The sequence below is a fragment of the Xylocopa sonorina genome, chromosome 13 (assembly GCF_050948175.1).
Source record: "Xylocopa sonorina isolate GNS202 chromosome 13, iyXylSono1_principal, whole genome shotgun sequence".
Lineage (NCBI taxonomy): Eukaryota > Metazoa > Arthropoda > Insecta > Hymenoptera > Apidae > Xylocopa > Xylocopa sonorina.
Window position 1 is genome coordinate 5,364,086 of NC_135205.1, and position 15,925 is coordinate 5,380,010.

General features: G+C 49.1%; 2 protein-coding genes across 2 annotated transcripts in view; one reads left to right on the top strand and one right to left on the bottom strand.

Moving 5' to 3' along the window:
- The window catches only part of LOC143430395 (mediator of RNA polymerase II transcription subunit 20-like), a 102,673-nt gene that overhangs the window by 37,127 nt on the left and 49,621 nt on the right, over positions 1 to 15,925 (top strand). The gene's annotated exons all lie outside the window — the stretch shown is intronic.
- Positions 1 to 15,925, bottom strand: part of LOC143430388 (facilitated trehalose transporter Tret1-2 homolog) — a 72,618-nt gene that overhangs the window by 29,996 nt on the left and 26,697 nt on the right. The window lies entirely within an intron of this gene.

Consider the following 15,925-nt stretch of genomic DNA (forward strand, 5'->3'; position numbering starts at 1 on the left):
CGCGACAGCCTCGGCACCGTCCCGCGCCGCCCTGCTCCTCGCGCGTACACGCCTCTCCGTCGCACCGCGCCGGTATTTCTGCTCCACGTGTGTACGCACGTGGCCTCTACGCACACGAGACCAGACCCGATGCTGACGCTCGTTGGTCCTCCGGGACGTCTTCCGGGATGACTCGAGGGTGGCTCGAGGGTGGACGCTTTCGAGGGCAGTGACTCGAGATCGAAACAGAGATTACGAGGTGTTTCGTTCGAGTCTTCCTACGCCAAGGAATCATTTTTGTCGGAGACGATTGTCATTCTTCGTTTTTTGTTTTATTATTCTGTGTCAAGTTGGATGCGGAAGACAGATCGGTGTCTGGTTTTCTTAAGGGTTGTTCGACTCATACTCGTAAGTTGAAGGTTGGTTATTGCTGCATGTAATTCTTGATTTCTATCATTTTGCGCAACGATGATAGCAACGATGGTATCTCGACATAAATTATGACACGAGATTAGGGGTTTATTTCGTTGAGTCAGTTACTCTTGCTGACAGAGTGTTTGCAGGGTGGAGAGTGGTCGTCGATGAATTTGCTAATAATTGCTCCCTTCGCTTTACGAGTTTGCGTGAGACGAAGAGAAAATTAAGACTTGGTACAAGCCAGGTTAAATCGTGGCTCCTCTGGGACGTGATCTCGGGAACACTTCCGGGATGACAGGGTGGTTCGAAAGGGGTCCGCTTTCGAGGGCAGTGACTCGAGATTGAAGAAAGATTGCTACCTTTTGTTAAGTGCTTACAGAGCGAAGAATGATTTTCGTTGGATTTTGAAGATGGTTATTTTTTCTTTATTTTATTATGCCTCGTGAAAATGAAAGAAGATTAGATCTCGGTGTAGGATGGAGGACCTCGTTTCGTTGCATGGTTGTAGACTCGTGCTGTTGCTCTTGACGTTTATGATTTTGCACTGAATTGACACGAGATAAGTATTACGTTCACTGAGGTGAATTATGGGATCATATTGTTGGGTGATGACTTAGTATCCAACCGTAGAGTGAGAAATTAGTTAGTTTTTAATTTAGTAGTCGTATTTCTGATTTTACAATCTTGTGTCGAATCTGAAGCAGATAAGATCTTAGTTCCATCCACTCTCGCAACCAGAATCTTCTTTCGAAATAGATCCGGACTCCTCTCGGAGAGGGTGTTAATTTTTCTCCGAAATTTCCCACTAGTTACGCTGATTGCGATTGCATGTTCCTCGACGATTTCCAACGTTCCAGAGTCGTTCGCTCGAAACACCGGGAACGTCTCGAAAGTATCGAATTCTGTTAGAACTCTCCGGCGAAGAAGATTTCGTACAAACGGCGGAAAGTTCGCGGACGCGGATCGTAATTTACCGCGCGAGCTATCATTACACAAGAACTCGCTTTTTCGTGGAAAACTTTCGAGCGAGTCGGCCCGTGCCGGGTCCGTCCCCTGCCGAAACTCCCTCGACAGTTTCAGCCCGGAATCGATAAGCGACCGTGCAAGTCGAATGCGAAGGCACGAGGAAACCCCGCGACCCGGGGGATCGTTCCTCCGACACAAACGAATATACGTTTTTCATTAAACCGGTTGGCCGTCCCCTCTTTTCAACGACTTTCAATCGGTTCTGGAATAATTGAGGACGTCCAAAGTTTCTTGTAATTGGAAACGCGTTAAGAGACTCGATAATTAGTGGCTCGAATTTGACGAATCATTTAGTAGAGAACGGTTCTTATCGATCGAATGTACCCACTCCTATCGCTTCGGAACTCTATTTTATTTCGAACAGTGACACCAGAAAATTGTCAATTGTTCGTGCAATCTTTAGGTTAATAGGGTCAATCGCGACTTAAAATCCACGCGGATGGTGCGAATAAAAAAAGTTCCAAAACGGACGAGAAATAATTCCGATCGACAATTAATCAAACTCCGTCCATCCGACGCGAGCGTAAGGTATGGAAGCGCGCAACGCCGTTACTTTACTCACTCGTCCCGTAATCGCTTAATAAAGCCCGTAGCAACAGCTTCATTTTCACAAATCACTCGATAAGTTATTACCAGTTTCCGTGCCCGTCCACGATACACGCGAGCAACCGACTAGAGGTAGGTAGGTACCTGTTCATTAATTATTTGCGCTCGACAAAGGAAGGTCGGACGGACTGGCAACGGTTTCATTCATTTCACCCGCTCAGCTCTCAGCGAGCGTGTAATTGCGACAGTATCAAAGGGTTCGAGGGTAAACAGTCTCGTTTCTGCGAATCGTTCGGACGATTCATTAAAGCGCATCCACGAGCCACCTTCATTAATCCCAGAGACGCGCAACGCTGCAAGATGAACAGGTTCGTTTTTGCGAATCACCCGACGATTTATCCTCGACAGCGATCTGCCCTCTCTCTCCCTCTCTCTTCGACGAGCGACAGGTAATCGTGTTTATTAACCATTTGTACATTCCCTGGCAAAGGTCAAGCGAGAGGATCGTTTTTATTCATTTGAGAGACGTCGAACGGTTCGTTGTCGCGTCTTCCACCGATCGAAATCAACGAGGCGCGTTAACGAGCGACGGGGTGGAACGCGGCCCGACGCGTCCTCCGCGAAGACGCGCGTTCTAAGGGAGGTGGTCCCGCCTCGACTCGACTCGACTCGATTCGACTCGTCGCGACTACGCCGGATTCCTTCTAGCGAATATTTTTTCGCGAGCACTCCACTGCAATCCGTCTGGCATCCCGACGTTTCCACACGGCCAGCCTCCTCCGAAGGATTAAAAATATTCCGTGAATCCGAACCGAGCGGCGCGCCGCAGCCGATTATGCGCGCAGACGCGAGTGCCTCGCGTGGAGCGACGCTCCCTCACAATGGCCCGACGACGACGCATCGTGACGGGACAAATCTAAATGCAAATCGATAAATACTCGCATAATCTCTTAAAAGACGGCGCGACGTGTTCTCCGAGGCGTCGCGAGTCGCGCACACCTCCGGTCGAATCCGAAACGGTTTCAGAGAAAGGGAGAGGCGAAATCGCAGCGAGAGTTCGGATCGAACAATCGATACTTTTCATTCTTTACCGTACCACTCGCGGCTTTGAACGTCCAAAATGACGATTGACGACAACTCTGGACCAAAATGGACGGGATACACGCGAAAGAGTTGCACTTTGTGTGCGAGAAATTTATTATAAATTCATCTCACATTTCACATCAGCAGATCTTCGATGGTCCTTTATCGCATGAAAAATCTTTTTCACTTCAAATTTGAATCATATTCGAAGGAAACAGGAAGAACGAATGCACTGATAACGATCGTTTCAGGATCGATCTGATACGGAGAGCGCGAAGGTGCCGTCTGAAATGAAATTCCATTAACAACGCTAAACTCGAGGGACGTACGCCAACCGCGCGATGGTCGCCGCGCTGGCTGATATGTATGCACACCTGTATCTTTTTACTTATGCGTGCTGCGCTCCGCGCGTTAAACGCTTCGCGACGGAACGGACACGCGATTTCCGACCGACGCGCGCGACGTCTCAACGTCAGGATGCCGTAAAAACGGATTTTACCACGCCGGAGGATTCTTCCTCGTCCGTTCCCAACAACAGATGCTTGTTTTCCTTCCACCTTTCCTTTTTTACAATTTTCCTCTCGCGCGACTATCACTTTCGACGAACATCGTCGCGCGGCAAACACGATTCCAAGTGTTAAAATGTTTTGGATACTTTAACCATATGGCGACGCGACAAATTATTCACACTAGATAATGAACGACGTCTCGACAACGCTGCGATTACAATTTCTACGCGTGAAACTAGAAATTTCAGCGTTCGAATAGCGAACCAATTATACGTATAAGCCCAGGATGTTACGGTTGTAAAAACTTCTGTTTCATAATGAATAGCCCTGACCGGAGTAATCGAATGGTTTGTTTGTACCGCGCAACAATAAAGCAACTGTAAACGCGATTAATTCCCCCTTTTGTGCGCTCTTCAAAGGTTCTCCATAGTTTTATTCCGCGCCCACTGTTCGCTCTCGAGTCTCACCCCCGTGCACTCATTACCGCCACTTAAAACCGCTCTTTCATACTCTCCCCGAATTTCTCTTTTGTGAACGTGGCATTCACACTCGCGTGCGTTGGTAATTATCTCCTCGAACTTTCGTTACGGATCGCAAACGAGCTTTCTCGCGAACACAATAAGTCCCGCGACGAAGACTTCTCGCGCGATCCTCTTCTTGCTCGGCACCACCCCACTCGCGTTTGCAGAAGGTGGAGATGTTCGCTCGAGCAGCGTTGACTTTCGATTTCACGTGCTCCGAAAAAATAAACGGGACAGAGCTGTCAGTGGCTATAAAACATTTGGCACGTTCAGAAACGGCGCTCCGTTTTGGCAAACGGTTGCCACGTGGCCGACAGCTGGGAGACTGTTGCCGTTCTTCGAGTTAATTGCTTCCAAATCGTCTCCAAAAGAAAAACTCTCGCGGGGAATAAATGGAATAGAAAAATTCGTGGAAGCCACCCTGACCCCCCGTCGCGTCACAATATTGACGAAAACTGTACCGGAGAGATCTGAGAGCAGCGCGGAGAAGGGAAAATCGCTTGGTAACGAGCTTCCACGGAGACAGCCTCTCGATCGTGCGTCAAAGGCGCTTTTCAGAACGTTGTTTACGCGACAACTTGTCTGCCGGAATAATTGGAGTATTCCGAGAAAAGCTTCGCGCACGTTTGCCCCATTCATGTGTCTCAACGCTTCTGTTTTGCGAGATATTTCCTGCGCAAATCGCCGCGCGTATCGACGGTACGTGCACGGAACGCGAAATTCGCTCGAAAAGTACACTCGGCTCTACAAATTACCGGTCACTTGCTAATTCCAAACGAAATGTCTATTAATCTTGCTGAAATTCTCTAAATTTTCCGAGAAACAAAGCATCGATAGTACCATACGTTTGTAAATTCCTGTACAATCGTATCTATATACTTGTCGCATTTTTCTCCGCGACTCTTTGCTCGAGTGTTACCGCCAAAAGGATTCGTTCTGCCGAGGCAACGGAATAAACGGATCGAGTTTGCCTCTCCTTCGAACTTTATAGCAACTGCGCGCTATAGAAGTACGTATCCGCGTACGAGAATTATCTGTCTACGTTTTACTAAATCGTGATACTTTGAATTCTGTTACCGTGGCGGGCCGTGCGTTACAAAAAGCCCGTTTCGCAATTTATCCGCCGCGTTCCCACAGAATCGTTTTACAGTGGATTATCTGTATTTTTACCGCGGATGAATAATCGCGGCGACTAATCGGAGAACAGAGGGACGAAAGAATCCGGTTATTACCTGAGTAACCTTTAGCTAAAGCTCCGCGCAGTCGATTAATCTTGCCCGGCCGCGGTTTCTTATTTACCTTTGTCGCGTTTTCTATTTTAATCCGGTAAGCGCGGATACTGTACCGGCTCGATCCATAGATAAGGATTAGCAGCGCGTGCTACGCGCGGATTAAAGGCGATTGATCAAGATGATCGATGTCGGCGCGCGTACGCGCGTACTTTCACGCGCCGCGCGATCGTCGCCCAAGAAAAACGGATCCCTCCGCTTTTTCGGTGGACGACGAATGGTTCAACGAAATCATTGGTACGGCCTGGGCGTTAAATATACCACTGGAAAGAAAATAAAGATCGTGCCGGAGGCTAGAAGGTGAGAGAATCCGCGAGCCGCGTTCGAGGAATCGAACCGCGCTTTTTCGGGGTTCACCGTCGAGGGTTTACTCGAGTTCATCCAGCCCCGCTCGGACCCGAGACTTCTTCGCGTGTTTCAAATCATTCGACGCCCCTCCGACTCGCCGACGCGTATTCCAGTCGTTCGACGTCGAACTGATTACTTTTATACTTCGTCCCTGCGATTTTCTTTAAATCAACGCCTCTATTCTCGTCTACGTTTCTTAAATTTTGAATCGTTAGATGTTTTTCCTAGCAAGACAATTTTTAAGGCTGAAAAATACTTTCGTGCATCCACGAACTTAGCCATTTGCATCGAGACATTCCTCCAAAATACTTGGCGAACAATGATATCATCACTCACATCGCAGCTCGTTCGCGTCGCAAGATCGAAATCAACCAGCGTTTCTTCTGTCCTAATCAATATCGCAGCCTCTGCCGCGCTGTCTGCCCATTTTCGTCGGCTACGAGATTCCTCCTGAATGGAGGCTTGTTATCCTACGTACTCTCGCGACGAGGCTCGATCGAAGAGGAGAATGAAAGAAGTCGGTCAGCGAGTGGTGTGCGGAGGGCTCGCGACACGTTCAACGATGGAACCGCTCCCAACCAGCGTCGCTGGAACGTCCCAAAGATAATATTTGTTCTAATAACATCTCGACCGCGTGCTCGCGCGCGTTTCAAGAAGCTCGAGGGCCTCTTCGCGTACCGGCTGGCTCCCGGGGACGCTTTCAACGCCCCGCGCGCGCCGCTCGAGCCGCGTGTTTGATTTGATTTTCTGTCTCGAGACGAGCGTTGACGAGGGTCCTGTATCGCTTCTGCTCGATTGTACAGATACACAGGTACGCGGCCTCGTATCTGGTGGCCAGCCAGGGTCACCGGTCCGTCCCCATTTTGCGCGAGGTCTGCTGGTCACGTGGTGAAACTGTCGTGCCCACACGAAGCGACGTGGAGAGGAGCTTGCGACATTTCTATGCTTTCTCCCGTGGCCGACGAGCGTTCGATTCACCGGTCCTCGAGCGGGGGGAATTAACTCGTCGAAGCTAACCGGATGTTTCGGTACTTTGCTCACTGTCGTGATCGAACGTTCGACTCTTCCACTGGAGAAAGTTCGAGCTATGAGGAAACGCAACTCGTCGAATTAAGCTGTTCATTTTTACGCTGGAATTCGATAAAAAGTGTTTCCTCGCATCCTCGGCTAGTTATATCGCGACGCTTTTTGTTGCAATTGGATCCGACGAGAGATCGATTTCGCGTTTCTTCGCAGCGGGGATCGATCTGTCATTTTGTCCATACGACGGAACACGAGGAAGAAGAAAGAGGAAGCGCGTGTAGGAATGTGTCTAACGGAAGTCGAATCGTTCGTGAGTCGAACCGATAAAAGAAACTCTACTTTTCGCTATATCTACGCGAGAACCGCTCAAATGCCATAATGGAACCGCCGGTTTAACTACCGACCAATAAAACCGTCTAACCGGTAAAATAGTCAGCGGGAATAAATTCGACTGCTTCTAGAACTCTAGATATGGGACATATGAAACGTTCTAGTATTGCTTGGAATGCTGTAAAACACGTTGAGTCGGAATTATTTAAAAATATCTTGAAAAATTATAGATCGTGTCAGATTAGAACATTGTAGCCAAAGAGGCCAATGTTGATTTCCATAGTAGTTCCATATCGCATATTTTCAGGCTGGCCTGCGCGAGCATTAATAACAAACTTTCGATATACGAATGCGCGAGATAACGCTGGTCCCCAGAATAAAATCGACGCGTCAGCCGAAAACAGTGGTCTATTTCCCAAAGGAAAGAATTCGGTATTTCTATTTCGATCACGGCGGTGTTCCAAGAAAAAGGAAGATCTATATCAGTCTGGACTTAATCGGATCGAAAGGAACAAACCTATCGGCGCTATCGTTCGACTATCTATTCGACGAGCGTGCGAGCTCTCCATTCCATGGGGAATTGAAAACGGCACCGGAGGAAAATGGCCGCGCGTACACGTCGAGCGCATTTTTTAATCGTCCCTGCGACGAAAGAGCGACGAGCATAGGAGAGGGCGAGAAAGAGAGAGGATCGAGAAGTACAAGACGAGGAGGGGTGCGTATGAAAGCCCTTCCCTTTCCGGGGGTTTGTTAATATCCACGGCGCGTGTAACCGTTTTCCATGCACGTGACGACACCGAAACGATAGCGGTGAACAGGCGCAACCGCGCCACCCTATGAATATTAATTGCTTTTCCGTCGCATAATTCTTCGGGAACTCGTCCGAAGGTACCGAAATCTCGCTGCTCCGGGGCGAGTGTAATTTACGTAATGATCCCCGATGATAACAGGGGACACGCGTGGCTGGAATGCAGGCGTGAACGCGGCATTTTTCATTAAACAGTTCGTTACACGAACGAACGAGCTTACATAAATAACGAGAGATGGTGAGAGGAAGAGAAAGGGGGGCTTACACGAACGACGAGCGAATTTATTTTCAGATCGACGTTCCCACTGACATTTACCGTTCCGACGATAATTCATATACGTTCGACCACGTGGCTGGGCTTGTCCGCGCTCGACGCAAAGTTCATCCGCGTTTCGTGCTTTCCGATACGTGGGTTACCCTATAGGTACGCTGGAGAGCAAGATGGAGAAATGAGAGACAGCGATGGCGTTTGGACCGCGTTACGCAAGATTACCGGCGTTTCCGCGGCTACGCAAGGATGTCGTTCCGCAGTTGCGCTAAGAGGAACGGTACACCGCGGACAGTTAGACGCGTGGACGGAAACGTCTGAATGGAGAATATATGGGTGTTAATTGCCCGTCCAGGTGGATCGGCTGGCACCTAAGCCCCGAGCCACTGGCTTGCTATGCAGGATGTCGATCGAGCGTTCTTCGAGGAACGATCACCCTCGCGGCGATCAGATTCTTAATGCTCGTCGAGAGATAAGAATCCGAGAACTGTTCAGCGAAGCAAAACGTGAAACTCGGAAATCCCATTTAGCCGGCCGATCTAACGTTTCAGACGCGAAGATCGCTACAACGGTATCCCGACGCTAATGCTTTCCAAAAATACAGAACTGAACTACGGATCTAGCCAGGGGGGGAAACGAGGAGCAAAACGGAAAATCAGAAACACCGGTCCCACATCGGAAAGTGAAACCGTGTACGATAAATCGGGGCTGTCAAGAGGCCACAAAGTGGAGACGAAGGTTTACCACCGCGAGCGATGGTCCCCGAGGGAAACTCGATGTCCACGACGAATTGATTCGTATTGTCGCCAGTTTCCAGGCTGTCCATAATCTGGCTGGTCTGAGGATCGCGTTGCTCGAGAAACGACTCGGGGCGCCGGCTAAAAGCGAGCCTGTTAACGTAACGACGTGATCGTGTCCGGTTGGAAAAAGTAGTCAGAGGCCGCATCAAAGCCTCCGTGGTCGCGTGGATGAAACGGTCGCGCGTGTCCCCGCGTGCTCGCTGGCATAAGTCAGTCCCCCGTTTACGCAGAACCGGCGATAACTCGCGCTTCTTTATTGCGAGGTGGAAAGCGAACGAGGCCGGTCGTTCTCTCGATAAACGCAACCGGCGGCCCTAAATTTCCCCGGTGACGGGGCGGTCGAACGACGCGAGCAAATCGACGGGGCCTCGGTAGGTTTCCCTTCGAAAATCCGCTCCGTTTCCGGATCGGCGCGCATCGGACGCGCGTCTATTTCGAGACGGAGGATCGTTGTCGCGCTCCGTCGCGTATAATTAGGTGGCATCCGTGAAGGTTCCCCGTGCTTCTTCGAACGTAGGACACGTTCGAGAGTTCAGGCTGCTCTTTCGCGACGACGACGACCCTTTGTTGGCGATGATCGTATACGATCGCGCCGGTACGATTGGCAATTCTGGCTGCTCGTTCGCCGCGCGACGCATTCGACTCGTGGAATCGTAAAGAAATCGTAAACCGCGCTCGCCACGCAGTCTGGCCGCCAGCGGGGATTTTTATTTCCCCGCGACTCCTCGCGACGGCTGACAAGTTTTAAGCGCCGCGTTTTAAGCGTTTCGTTCACGAACGGGGGAAAACGCATAAAACTCGGACGTCGAAGGCTGTCGACGGACGTGCGCCGGGCAATAACGGGAGATATGGCCCTTTGTCCGAAGGAATCATCGATCAACCGCGACGGGACGGGGACCAGCGGTTATGCTACTTTACTGCCTGTTTGAGAGCCGCGTTGGAACACGCCCGCGAGCCCTTGACCCTTGGTCAACTGTAATTTCGAACCACCGGTCTGATGAGCCCCTCGTCGTCTCGCGGGGAAAAACTGTCTGCGAAGACGACTGGAGAACGCGTTTGCGACAGAGGCTTTAATCGTTTCTTTAACTGGCTTCGTACCGCAGGACTTTTAATTGAACTCGCTTGGGTTACATTTGATCCCTTTCTTTCTCTATCTTCTTGTACCAGAATGAAATAATCGTAAAGGTTGTTCGCTACGTTAATACCGCGAGTGTCGAAACGAAATATCCTTCTAACAGAGCTCTACTGTTCACCTCTCGTCGCCTAATATGTACGTGTCAATACATACTCTATTCCTGAATAACGTAAGTTACTTCAAGGCTCGCTCAATGGAAATAAATGCACATAAATCGTGCTATCTCTTCGTTAACAAATATGTCCTCGTATTTATGAATACTAATGGTAGTCGACGATACAGTTTTATGCCCTACCGATGGTATTCGACGCAGCTGGTCCACAATAAGCGTATACCAACCTACTGTGCATCGTGCACGCGTCTTCGCAGTGACCCAAAAAAAGTAGTACTCGCACCTAGACGTCCAATAAAACGCGAAAGGGGTCGTAACCGCGTGGTAGACGGAAACTTTTCAACGGTTCTACGGGCCAGGAAATGACCGATATCGTTGCCTTCCGTTCCCCGCGGTACGTTCCTCATTATCGCCTCTTTTTTCTGTCCCCTTACGCCCCGTGTCGCATAGTTTCCGCGGCTCGTTCGACTCGTTAACGACCGCCGCTCTGACACACTTTTTTCTATTTCTCTTGATTACCGCGATGTCGATTGATTAGTCGACGCTAAGGTCTTCCCTTCGCGGCACCTGCCCGCACCCACGCCTCCCGCGCTCACCACCTTCCGGTCCGCTCTTTCTCTCTGTCGCAGGCCCATTGTCGTAAAAGTTTTAATTAAATCCGACTGTCGAAGCCGTATCCCAGCCGATTCTACGATCGAGGATAAACTTTCCTTCCCGGCTAAACGACCACCGATCACAGCGCGAAAGAGAGGCTATCCTCGAGGCCACCGGACGCGATCTGCACGCAGTATTTTCGGTGAAATTATTACGAACGTTTCCGCGGAAACGTCTCCGCGAGATTTTCCACGTCGAATTTATTCGAAATTTCTCGGGCGTCATCGTCGAAAATGACGATGGGTCGCGCACGATCTCGAGCCGAGAGCCAGCGACGCGTGTTCGCGCGAGAAGAAAGTTTCGAGTCATCTTTGCCTTTTACGAGCGGACAAGTTGACGAGCTTTCAGGTTAGTACGCGCTGTGTATATTTCCTCGTGTCGGACGTAGAGTCCACAAAACCTCGTATTTATATCTGTTTGCTAACTTAAACTACGAGTTTCGAACGTATCGCGCGCGGCACTGCGCACTCTCGTTAGGAGGCTCTCTGAAACCCATTATGTGTCACCGTGCCACTTTCCGTGTGTGTAATAAACATTGCAAAAATTACGCCATCGAGAAGAAACAGTGACGTCAAGTCATCGATCTGATTGGCAACCGTGCTAATGCATGCATCTCTCGAGCACGAGTTCGAATCGTAATAAGGTGTTAACCTGCATAGATCCGCGAGTCGATCGATTAGCCGGACAACTGTTTTACATATTAATTAAATCGTATCTTACTGTCAACAACATTACGACATTTATAAATACTTTTTCACCCGGATACCGTCGAGTTGGCAGACGTTTGACGAGTACACGTTTCCGCTGTTACTTTTTAACAGCGACCAAAGGATCGTTCGAGTACGCAGGGACGAGGATAGAAGAAGAGGAGTTGGGCGTTCAGCGAGGCAAAAAGGAGCGGAATTTTTACAGCGAGCGACCCGATAAGAGAATGACCCAGCGGCTTGATTGTGTTATTACGCGTCGGTTAGCTGAGAATATCCAGGCATCGGGAACGGACACCTCGCGACCACTTTTTTGCAACAGCGTGTATAATCTCAAGCGTGAAATGACCCATAAGAAAGAGTCGACCAGACGAGAGGCGCGCGCGCGCGCGCGCTCGTTTATTCATACTTGCGGAACCAGTCGCCATTCTTTGGCGCGAGGCAAGTGAAATTTCTTCGTTTATCCGGACGTTGAGCATAGGTATGCGCGATTTGAACGGTTTAAAACGTCGTGTAGCTTATGAGTTACGTACGCATATGACTGCCGATTTTTTTTTCAAATCTTTGCATTTGCTACTTTTTCAAATTTTCCGCCTGAAATAAGTGCGCGCGTGTGTATCACTTATTTGAGAAGAATATAAAATTATTTACCCGTATTTGTCGTTACATACAACGAATCGCGATGGAATGGATGGAATTTTGTAAACACCATAAAGCAGAATATACAATATCATCCCAACATTAATCAGTTTAGATGGACAGTAACTATTAATTAGCAGTGAATCTACCATTGCGTCAAAGCTTCTTGTTTTCCTCTTTTTTACGCTAAAATACCATTTGGATACTCGCACTATCCCTTGGTGTTTCTTAACTGATTTATCAATTGACATACTTGGAAATGTCATGTCTGTAAGAACATTCACAGTCTACCACGGGACAAGATGAAAATTCGACACCTTTTCCATCAGACATGAATCCACAATCAAATCCCCTCTGCACCGCAAGGATGTAACAGAAAGATTTTTTCTTCTATCTTAAAAACACCTTGCCTAACGCGCCGAAAATGAATGCCAGTCATGCGAACTCGGCGTTCTCCAACTCCTGAGGAAGATTCTGGCTTCCACGGGATTCGCTGCGGGAGAGCGTAAGAATGGGGTTCGCGTGTCGACGTGAACGTTTCCATTAAGCCCGCATTAGGGCTGGAACGCATGACTTTGACGAGGATATCCGCCCGATTCTTTTTCTTCGACTGGCTTTTTCGTGGGCCGCGTTATTCGGTTAGCCGACTGGGAGGTCGCGGAGCTCGCAGTCACGAATTCCCCGATGCACAGCCACCGCATCGGCCGCCGTTTGATACGCTCTCCCGCGGGTCTGTCTCTCTCGATAACAGTGGACGGTTCGCCAGGTAACCGTGCGACCTACTCGAAGATCCCCAGGGCTTCCATTCAATTTCGCGCCTATCCGCTCGTGTACAATTTATGCCAGGGGCTAAATATTCCGCCACGATGAACATGTTACTTTGATAAGCGCGTGCCTGTCTCGACGCGCGCCCTTTTCACGACCGCTTGATCCCAAAAAAAATATACTTCGTCTTGCGAATACAACCGAGAGAGTACTACCGATCACCAGGGATTTTTTTAAAACGACATATCAACTATATTTTGTATTACGCCACGGTTAGTACTTTTATTCAACTTGCACTTGGATGGCTACGAATAACGGATGACTCGTCGACTGTTTGTAGACAATGGAAAACTGAACGGAACCTGTCCCTTGATCAGGTCGATGAGGCTCATCTTTCAACCCCCGTGACCACCGTGAACCGTGAACACCGTGAAATATTGATTGGAGATGCCACGATATGCCACGTTCGAATATTTCACGGCTTGATTTACATGAAAAGAGGGTCGGATGGATGTTTAAAATACTAGATTCTCGAATGTATGGGACAAAGTGTTGGAAGAAACCAGGCTAGGGTCCATCAAGTACGTGTTCCCAGTTTAATCCCAGCCAGTGTCAGAGTCGCGAAATGGAAAACGTTCGTAGTTGGACTAATCCGCTAATAATCCCGTGTAGTCCTCCAATAACTCGCGAGGGAACACGCGCGGGTTCCTGGTCAAGCTTGAAACGCGAGGATTTGCGCGATATTACTTCGCGTCTCGTCTCCTATCGATCGTAACCATGATCTTTTCGTCGCTTATTTTACAATTGACTAAAAGCATTTTCTATCTGATTTTACTAAAAATTTGAATTCCTCGATCATCTTCTTTCTACCCCTGTCGTCCATCGATCGCGTTCTACGTCAGAAAATCACCTTCGTCAATCGCCAGCCACCTTGACTCTATCTGGAGTTCGTAGAAATTACGATACACGGCGTGAAAAATATATGTATACGTAAATGTCGCAATACTGCTGGCAATGAGATACAAGTAGGGCGATACAGTTTTATTAACGTAAAAAACTGTTGTTAATTACTGATTGAACGACGGGAGATGTTTATAGGTTAATGGTTCGTTCCGATTTGAACTCGGTTGTCGACAGAGTTGGTGGGTTGTGGTGGAGAACACAGTACGCGTATCGAGGCGCGCCGTCCGGCATTTAGTATCGTGCTGGCTGGGCCCATTGTCGGCCAGCGAAACGGTAAATTGGTTACAGCCGTAATACCGGGGAAAGAAGGTTCATCCAGCGTGGACGCGGGAACGGCCATTATGCTAAACGCCGGCAATTAAGTCAGCGGCTCTCCGCTTTTGTTCCACCCAGTGAAACTCGACGAAGAGCGTGTTCTCCAAGAAACCGCGACGGTGACGCGCGTTCCGGCTGCTATTGACAGGTGTCGATGTGGTCGTCGGTTGTTTTCCAGCATGGAACGCGAACGAACAACAATAGAGACGCATCCGTGAAATGAAACGCGATGTGCCGACCGATTCCGTGTATGCTGGCACCAGAAGAGAGCACTTGTACATTGTACATTGACGCTTATAACTATCTGGGACGCCTTGCTTTGACTTCTTTACTAATATTGAATCGATGACAAATTTTCATCACACCGTATGAGCTTTCGAAGAATTTTTCCAGTCACAAAACAGTTCAATAATGTCTGCAACGGACAATCAATCCAATCGATACGAATGAAAAATCAACTCCATTAGGTTGCACGTCGCCGTGCATAATATATGGTAATAGAGGGTAAACAATTAGCTAATCCATTCCGAGCCCCTTTACCGGACAGTTTTGCAATGAAAAATATCATTCGAGCATGCAAATGTTCAGGTAGCAATGTTTAATGCGTTTATGCATACACGCGCGCAGCTGTGAGCAACACCTGACGCGTGTTTGACGAGCACAGGTGTTGTTGGCACGCGTTTCGCAAACCTCGGACAGCACCGAGCGAATCAAGTGGGAAAAGATTGCGCCTCGTCGACTTCGATGCTCGGGAGAGTAATTAGCCCCGGGTCCCGTGGATCCGTTCACCGGGCAAAATGGAAGCTTATCGCGTGCATACGTTTACTGAAATGGCGAGATAAATCGAGGGGATGCCCGGTGCGTGTATTGCAACGCGCGGGTACTTAATGGACGCTTGAACGGGGTAAAGCGGCGTCGTGGTCTCGTGGTAATGTAGCGTTGCGGTCAGGACACGGGGATATCGTTGCAGTTGTACGGTGTTCGGAGGTATCATTGAATACATTAGAGTGTTAAAGAAGGCACATCCAGCCAGTGAAATTGCTGGTAGAGGTAGGACGTCCGCGGGTATATATACCTATGGTAATCAAGAGTGCCGACTTCGGCTTGACGATATCTCGAGACAATGGCGGTTCGAGTACACCGCATTGATCATCGCGTCGAGTTTCTACAATAGCAATTACAGCATCCGAAAGGAGCTGTAACAACGGGAGATAATAGAATACCTCCCTCCGATTCATTGTTCGGGTACGAGAAGATGAGAACCCTCGGTCGCATAATCGACACCGCGAGTGCGAGGGCTCTTTGGGGGGCGTCTATTTCTCACGCTGAACTATTATCGCCGTCGAGCTCACGGGCAACTTTTTCTACACCCGGGACGCCACCACGAGCGAACAGGCGTCGTGTAAATTTTCAAGGAAACAGCGATAAGCACTCGATCGGCCCGGTCTGTCCAGCGTCAAGCTCGAAATAAGAGCGTCGATCGACTCGTAAACATGGCCGGCACGGAGGCAACAGCCAGGGAAAAAAGAAGAGACGAAGAAGGGGTGGGGAAAAAAAAATATAAGAAAAGGACGATACAGTTTCGCCAAACGTGTTTTTAACACACTCGCGCGCTGTTGGCTCTGGCTTTTGCCTCGTGAAGGGACCGGCTTTGTCTTCGTTCGAGACGCGGCGCCTGTAATAATCCGGAC